The sequence below is a fragment of the Lepidochelys kempii genome, chromosome 6, assembly GCF_965140285.1.
Source record: "Lepidochelys kempii isolate rLepKem1 chromosome 6, rLepKem1.hap1, whole genome shotgun sequence".
Lineage (NCBI taxonomy): Eukaryota > Metazoa > Chordata > Testudines > Cheloniidae > Lepidochelys > Lepidochelys kempii.
In genome coordinates, this window is record NC_136385.1 from 90,483,918 (window position 1) to 90,492,424 (window position 8,507).

Below are 8,507 nucleotides of genomic sequence, written 5' to 3' on the forward strand. Positions count from 1 at the left end.
CTCTTCAAACATTTGCAAAGGTACCCCATTATCCTACTTAAGACTCTCCTTTGGAATGGTGCCTACAAAAACTTAAGTTAGGCAGCTGGTATTCAGATAACACTGCCTGTCATGCTGACCAGCATTGTCTTACTGTTCCCTTGTGCGTCTCCTGTCTCTGTCTGTATACACTTTGTCTTTAGTCTTCTACTTCAGCTGTAAACTCTTGGGGCAATATTTGAAAAGTGCCTAGCACAATGGAATCCTGATCCGTGACTGGGACTCCTAGGTGCTACAACAATACACATAACTAGTATAATACATTGGATTCAGGCATTCCTGTCTTTCCCCGACCGCCTCTCATTTTGAGTATCATTTCTAAAATTAGACAGGACAAGGTTCAGGCAATGATAGTTTTGACTTGGATTAATCAGTTTTTATTCTCAGGTTTCCTAGCTCTATACCATATCTGCTATCACAGGTTCATGATTAATCTGTCCATTTGGGATTCTGGCAGTATGAATACTGGACTGTTAATAATCTCTCTGAATTTAAGTATTCCCTAGAGTGTTAAGACAGTTTCTTGGAGAGAAGGGAGCATTCAACAACAAGAACGTATACAAGGAAACGGAGAAGATTCTTGCTTGTATTTTTCTAGCTCCGTTACAATCTATGGTGTATTCAGAATGGTGCTATTTGGGGCTATTTCAGACAGTCTGGGTTATCCTTGTGTTCTGTTAAGATCTGATTGGCTGCCATCTCTGCTTACTATCGTCTAGATTTTTGAAGGGATTTATCCATATCTTTCCATCCATTTTAGATCCACCACCTTCTAGGGACTTGAAATTCGTACTTATGAAGCCAATGGAATCACTGTTGAGATTCTGGGAGAATACTCTTCATGCTATTGATTCTTGAAGATTTCATTCCTCTCCTATGTTGGCTTCCAAGTTCAATACTCTTCCAAAATCTTTAATAAAATGCTTCACAAACCACATACTTTTTGAGGATTGTTACTGCTATTTAATCTCTCAAGAATTGGGATCCATGTTGATCATACTCAAAGGAGAAAGAGAGGTTACTTACCAGTAACTCTACTTCTTGTAGATTCACATTTAACTCCCTCTATCCTCTTCTTTTGAGCCTTTGCTAAGGATTCTGAAAAAGTAAAAAGGAAGTGATGGGGGCTTGGAATCACTCTCATGTACATCCTTGGGATTAAATATTAAGTGCCATAAGGGGTCAGTCATGTAGCTCCAATGGCTATTGCTTCCTAGAGAGTTCTGACTGGATGCTGAAGGATATGTATTCCAAGAATGACTGTCTACTTGAGTAACCTTCTTCTCTACTATTGGCCAGTGGAGATCAGTTACTCCTTGTTGTCCTGTTGGCAGAGAACTAGTGTGGAGTTCATTGTGCCCTTTGCAGAGTAGGCATGACCAAAGTTACCCACTTCCTGGAGTAACTGAAACAGTAACAGTATAAATCTCAGACCAAACTTGCTCCTTGAACCTGGATGTTCTTAGAGTTTCCTTCCACAATCTCCTCTGAACCCAAAGATACACATCCATACCCCTTATATCATGGTTGAGCTAATTGGATTTACTTGCCAGCATGATAGAACAGTAAGTATCCTGAATCTGAAATAGGGTGTTAATTCTCATACCTAGGGTAATTCAGCAGAAGAGTCCAGCTTTCCTCTAGAGGGTTAGAGTCTGCCACCCTATTACAAAGTCCTACTGCCCATTGGCAGATAGACCCAAAACAAATCAAGGCCAAAGGTTTGTAGTAGAAACCTCTTTCTCAAGCACTTCCTGGATATTTGAGAAGCATTGTCATCTATCTATACAACACTTACTGACCTCTTCCTAAGCATGTGTGTAGGCTAAATTGTTGAAATGAGAAAATGCTTATAAATAGTTTGCTCCTTATAAGTAGTTAATGAGGAGCTTGGGCTTTCCTTTGCTGTTCTAGAAATGTGTGTCCTTCTGATGTCCCTACAAAGCTGGTTTAATAGCCACCGATCAGTTTTACTTCTTTCCCTTGGAACTGGAGCCATGAACCTTCACAATAACACACAGAGCGAATGTACTACTATGGAATCCTAGTCTTGAATATTTGTGGGCAGCCGAAAACTGCCGTTTTGTGAATTTTATCCTTTAAAAAAAAAAAAAAAAACAGACTCTGAAGAAATGTAAAATACAAAAAGCTGGGTCTCATCCTGCAAAGCCCTTTTTCACCTGAGGAGTCTCACTAATGCTTGAGGTTGTAGGGAGGACTTTGAATAATCTGTGATTTTTGGGAAATGTCACACACCAAACTTTCCATACTAGCCCCTCTTTTACATTTTCCAGGCTATCTCTGCAATGAAGAGGGTTAAAGATTAGAGGTAAAATCCTGGCCTCATTGACTTTAATTGCAAAACTTCCATTGAATTCAGAAGGGCCAGAATTTCACCCTACCTTTTTAAAAATGAAAGCTGAGATTAGCCTTGATATTTTCTCAAAAAAAAACAAGGTGAGGGAAGGCATATGGCTGAGGATTTCATGGTCCCTAATGGCCCGGTCTGGGGCTTCGGGATCCTTTGAGATGAAAGGCACTCTAGAGATATAAGATTATTCTTACCTGTAGGTCACTGGGTGGGAACCCAGGCATGCACATGCCTCAGTAACTTTTGTATTTCTTATAAATAAGGTTATGTTTATGTCACGGAGGTTATGAAAGTCATGGATCTGTGACTTCCAGAGACCTCCATGACATTCTCTGCTTCAGCCCCAGGGTCTGTGGGACTGCAGCTGGCAGCCAGCGGGGCCCTGGCAGGGTTCCAGAGACAAGTGACAGACTCTTGAGGGGGCCCGCCTTAGGGTTCCAGCGACAGATGCCAGCCTCGTGCGGGAGAGGGGAAAGAGGATGCCTCGGTCAAGCGGCTGGGGTGTCCCATTTTCTCTTTGGGAAATATGATCATCTGCAGCTTCCAGCTGCCATGGGCAGAGGGGGAACCCCACAGCTCCCAGCCACCAGGATGGCAGGGGAAACCCTGGAGCCACAGCAGCAAAATTCTCAGGTCACAACTTCTGTGAATTTTTGTTTATTGCCCCTGACCTGTCCGTGACTTTTATTAAAAAATAACCATGACAAGATCTTAGCCTTACTTATAAATAAGTTTAATGCTAAAATGGACACAAATGAGAAAATTCAAAACCTAAGATTCCCATCGCAATATGAACCCCAACCACAGCTTTCAATATATTTTTTAAAAACCCTTTTCATAGTATAACCCCACACTCTATATTCTTTGCCATACGTGCAATATGGCCAAGCTAACATATGTATTTGCCACGGGAATTCTCAGCAGGAAAGCTCTTTGCTTCATTATCCACCGAAACTACTGATTTCTAGACTTGACTTTGTTCATCACAGCCCTTTGTGCAGAACAGCTGATCCCAGGCAGCTGAGTCTCACACAGAATTGGTGTTTCCTTGTTAGGTGTGTGTTGCTGACCTCTGATTTTCATGTTGACTCCTAGAACACAGATCACTAACCAGTGAACCCTCGTATAGTCTCTGCCTGTCCCTATTACAGACAGCTTGGCGAGGGAAAAGAAGAGAGAGTCTGAAACACCTTATTAATCACTGATCAAGGAAGTGGGCAATATGAATGACCTCAGACCCGATTTATTGACAAGATATCTGCAAAGAGGAAGTACTTGACTTGATTGTGGAGAGTGAATCAGGATCACTGTGGTAATTATGCAGTTGTGTTAATGTGAGTTAATGCAATCTTAGGATTCTTCAAACTCCCACCGCCTAATGCACATATAGCACTATCTAATTGTCCAGGTGCATTATTGGGGTCTTACCTGATGCTTCAGAATAAGGTGTATATGCTACTTCTGAGGGCAGGGTTATTCTTACTATTAATATTGATTTATATTGTAATGGACCCCAAGGTGTGGTAGGTGCTATGCAAACACTTAGAAGGTGGCATAGGAGGCAGCAAATAGAGCTAAAAACAGGTGAGTTTGTAAGGGGAATTTGGGGAGGGGATGTGTGCTGATTTTGTATGTGTGTGTGTATGTGTGTTTTCCTTCTTGACAGGAGTTTAGGAGGGAAGGCTATGACATCTGCAGCAGTGGTGGTGACTCGAGGAATGGAAGAGACAATGAAGATGACTGGATAGGCAAGCTGTGGGATGTACATTATCCTGGAGAGGGTATCTGACAGGTGCTTTGTTTGTGTGAAGTGCCACCTAACTCATAGAATATCAGGGTTGGAAGGGACCTCAGAAGGTCATCTAGTCCAACCCCCTTGCTCAAAGCAGGACAAATCCCCAATTTTTGCCCCAGATCCCTAAATGGCCCTCTCAAAGATTGAACTCACAACCCTGGGTTTAGCAGGCCAGTGCTCAAACCACTGAGCTGTTCCCCTGCCCTAATACATCTGATGGAAGAGAAGATCAAAGGTTTGGAGTTGCAACTAGAAACTGGCAGAATTTCGAAGGGTATGGATGGAGGGAAGGCAAGAGGAGACTGAAGCGAAACCTCAAGGCTTGCAGATGCAATCTGGACCAGAAAGCTGTGAGGGTAGACTGCTGGATGAAGAAAGTGGCTGAGGAAAACATGACTACAAGGAGGCGGCAGAGGAAAAGACCGGCTAGTGATGGCAAAATAGAGCTGAGGAACACGTTTATTGAGTTGGAAAAGGAAGGAGAGAGGGGCAGGCTGTACCAGAGGATGGGAGAGGACGGAAGAAGAGAGGAGTGGCTAACCCTACAAGAAGAGAGCCGGAGTTCAGAGCCCCAGGAGGATAAGAGATGTCTCGCAGAAGATTGCAAGTGAGAACAGAAGACAAGAAGACTTGTAGCCAGGAAGAATAGAAGGGGGAAGGCCAGATAATCACACCAACATCAGTAAGAGGCAGGTCTGTGTGACTGGGAACTCCCTACTAAAAACAGCAGACAGACCTGTCACCACTGCTGAACTGGAGAACAGAAGGATGTGCTGTCTGCTGAGAATTAAGATATGGGATGTGAGGCTGAAGAGGATCCTAATAGGAGCAGGAAATAATCCACTGATAGTCCTTCATGTGGAAACAAATGACATAGCTAGATTCTCACTCGGATGCACAAGGAAGTCTATGACAGGCTGGGGAAGACTCTTTAAAAAATGGAGAGTCAGGTGATCTTCATTGGGATTCTCCCCCTCCCTAGAAGAGGAGAGCAAAGGCAAGACAAGATTATGATGATCAACAGAGGGCTCAGGTAATGGTGCTATAAGGCGGACTTTGGGATGTTCAACCACTGGGAGGTATTCCCAGACAGAGGATTGTTCTCATGGGATGGACTCCACCTGAGTAAGGAGGGAAACAGACTTCTGAAATGGAGCACAACTGATTAAAAGAGCTTTAAATTAGGAATTCGGGGGATACGGTTTGGAGATGCACCTATAATCTCCATGCCTGAGTCTGATATTGAGTGGGAGGAAAATCAAGTAAAAGATGATACAGCAATGAAGAAAGGAACAACAGAGGGTAGAATGGACAAGAGGAAAGACCATGTTGGTGCTGATGACGTTAACAGTCAGGTACATGATACAGGCAGTAAAATGACTTTACCTAATTGGGTAAGGAATGTGGGTGAAGCCGAGCAGAAACAAATCAGATGTTTGTACGTCAATGCCAGGAGCCTGGGTAACAAAATGGAAGCACTAGAACAAGTAGTGCAAGAAGTGAAACCAAATATAGGGCTAATTGAAACATGGTGGAATAGTCGTCATGACTGGAGTATAGGTACTGAAGGGTCTGTGCTGTTCAGAAAAGACAGAAATAAAGATAAAGATGGTGGAGTAGCACTGTATATTAATGACAAGGTAGACTGTAAAGAAATTAGAAGTGATGGAATGTATAAAGCAGAATCTGTTTGGTCAAAATCACTTTGGGAAAGAAAGGTATCAGAGGCCCCATTGGGATAGTGTTTGGGGTCTGCTACAGACCATAGGGTCTGATTTGGATATGATTAAAGACCTCTTTAATATTTTTAATGAAATAAATACTATTGCTAATTGTGTGATTATGGGAGACTTTAATTTCCCAGATATAGATTGGAGGACAAGTACTACTTGTCAAGGTAGGGCCCAGATAAGCGATGGGGTGTCCACCCAACATAACGCAGAGCAGGTTAAATTAGGTCAGTTAACCTTATATGTTACACCTAGAGGAGACCAGGAATCAATAAAGCCTCATGAAAGATAAGTTAAGCTGAGAAAAGAGCAGGTTGGGCCTGTATAAAGGGATGAAGCGGAGAACAGAAGGGGCCTGCAGGGGAAGTAGTCTGCAGTCACTCCCTGGGAGAAGAGAGGGTTGTTTGGAGCTACAGAGTTTGGCAAGGAGTCAAAAGGGGAGGTAGTCTACACTTACTCCCTGGAAGGAGGGAGTTTGGGCTGGTAAACCCAGTGGTGAGGGGCCTGAAGATAGAGAAGGAAAGTAGGGAGGAGTCCAGGGTAATAGTGACAGGGTCTAGGAGCAAGCAGACTGTAGTTCCTGGATATAGGGTCTCTGGGCGGGAACCCAGAATAGTAGTTGGGCCTGGGTTCCCCTGCCAGCCACTGGGAAAATGGCATAGGACCTCATCTTGGACTAAAAGGCTGTCTGGAACAACATGCCAACAGCAGATCCAGTGGGACTTTGATACCCTGGAAGGGGAGGGCTGTACAGTGACCTGGCCAGAGGACTGAGTCATGAAGAGGGAGTACTGTGAGTCTTGCAGAGCAAAGATGGGGGGAGGGGAGGGAGGGCATGGTGTGAGCAATTACTAGAAGAGGAGAATCAGACCTGAAGGAGCTAATTCCCATATGTGGCCACAAGGTGGGGCCCCAGCGGACAGTGAAGGTCATTACAGGTAGCCAACAGATTTCTTCACCAAATAATCATCGAACCACCAAGAGGTGATGCCATTTTAGATTTAGTATTGGTAAGTAGTGGGGACTTCATAGAAGAACTCGTTGTAGAGGACAACCTTGATTTGATGATGAGTTAATTCAGTTTAAATTAAATGGACGGATGAACAAAAATAGTCTACAACTAGAGTCCTTGATTTCAAAAGGGAAACTTAAAAAAAATTAAGGGAAATAATTAGGGAAGTGGAATGGACTGAATCAAGGACCTTATTGTGGAGGAGACTTGTAATAAGTTTCTTCAACTTTGACTTAAAGTATCTGAAGCTTGCACCTCAAGAATATAAGAACATAAGAACAGCAAACTGCGTCAGACCAAAGGTCCATCTAGTCCAGTATCCTGTCTTCCGACAGTGGCTAATGCCAGGTGCCTCAGAGGGAATGAACAGAACAAGTAATCATGAAGTGATCCATCCCCTGTTGCCCATTCCCAGCTTCTGGCAAGAGGAAAAGATTTGTAGGGAAGGATTGCAGAGCAAACTGAATGAGCAAGCATCTCAAACAGGTTAGTAAGAGAAAGCAGAAAGCCTACCAGGAATGGAAGAAGGGATGGAAGCAAAGAAAGCTACCTCTTGGAGGTCAAAAAGTGTAGGGAAAAAGTGAGAACTGACAAAAGTCAAACAGAATTGGACCTAGCAAAGAAAATTAAAATAGTAGAAGGTTCTTTAGCCATATAAGGAGAAAGAAAACAAAGAAAAAAGTGGAGCCATTTAACACTGAGGATCGGGTGGAGATTAAAGATAATCTAGGTGTGGCCCAATACCTAAATGAATGCTTTGCTTCAGTTTTTATTAAGGGAAATGAGGAGTATGGGGGCAGTGGCAGGGTGGCTAATATGAACAAGGAAATGGAAGTAAAAACTACCACATCTGAGGTGAAAGCCAAACTCAAACAACTTAATGGGACCAAACTGGGGGGCCTGATAACCTCCATCCAAGAATATTAAAGGAACTGGCACGTGAAATTGTAATATCAATAGCAAGGATTTTAATGAATTCTTAAACTATGCAATTATACCCTTTGACTGGAAGATTGCAAATACAGTACCTATATTTAAGCAGGGTGCGGGGAGAGATCTGGGAACCTACGGGCCTGTTAGTTTGACCTCAATTTTATGCAAGGTCTTAGAACAAATTTTGAAAGAGAGAGTAATTAAAGCTATGGAGGTAAATAGTAATTGGGATAAAATACAAGATGGTTTCACAAAAGGTCAGTTGTGCCAAACTAAGCTCCCTTTGAGAAGATAACTGATTTTTTTAGACAAAGGAAATGCAGTGGATCTAATCTACCTGGAGTTCAGTAAAGCATCGGATAGATTTCCACATGGGAAATTATTAATTAAATTGGAGAAGATGGGAATTAATATGAGGATCAAACGGTGGGTAAGGAAGTGGTTAAAGGGGAAATTACAACAGGTCATGCTGAAAGGTGAACTGTCAGGCTGGAGGGAGGTTGCTAGTGGAGTTCCTCAAATAAGGTTCGTCCCAAGACCAATCCTTTAACATTTTCATTCATGACCTTGACAGAAAAAGTGCGTGTGCGCTAATAAAATTTGCAGATGACACAAAGTTGGGAGGTA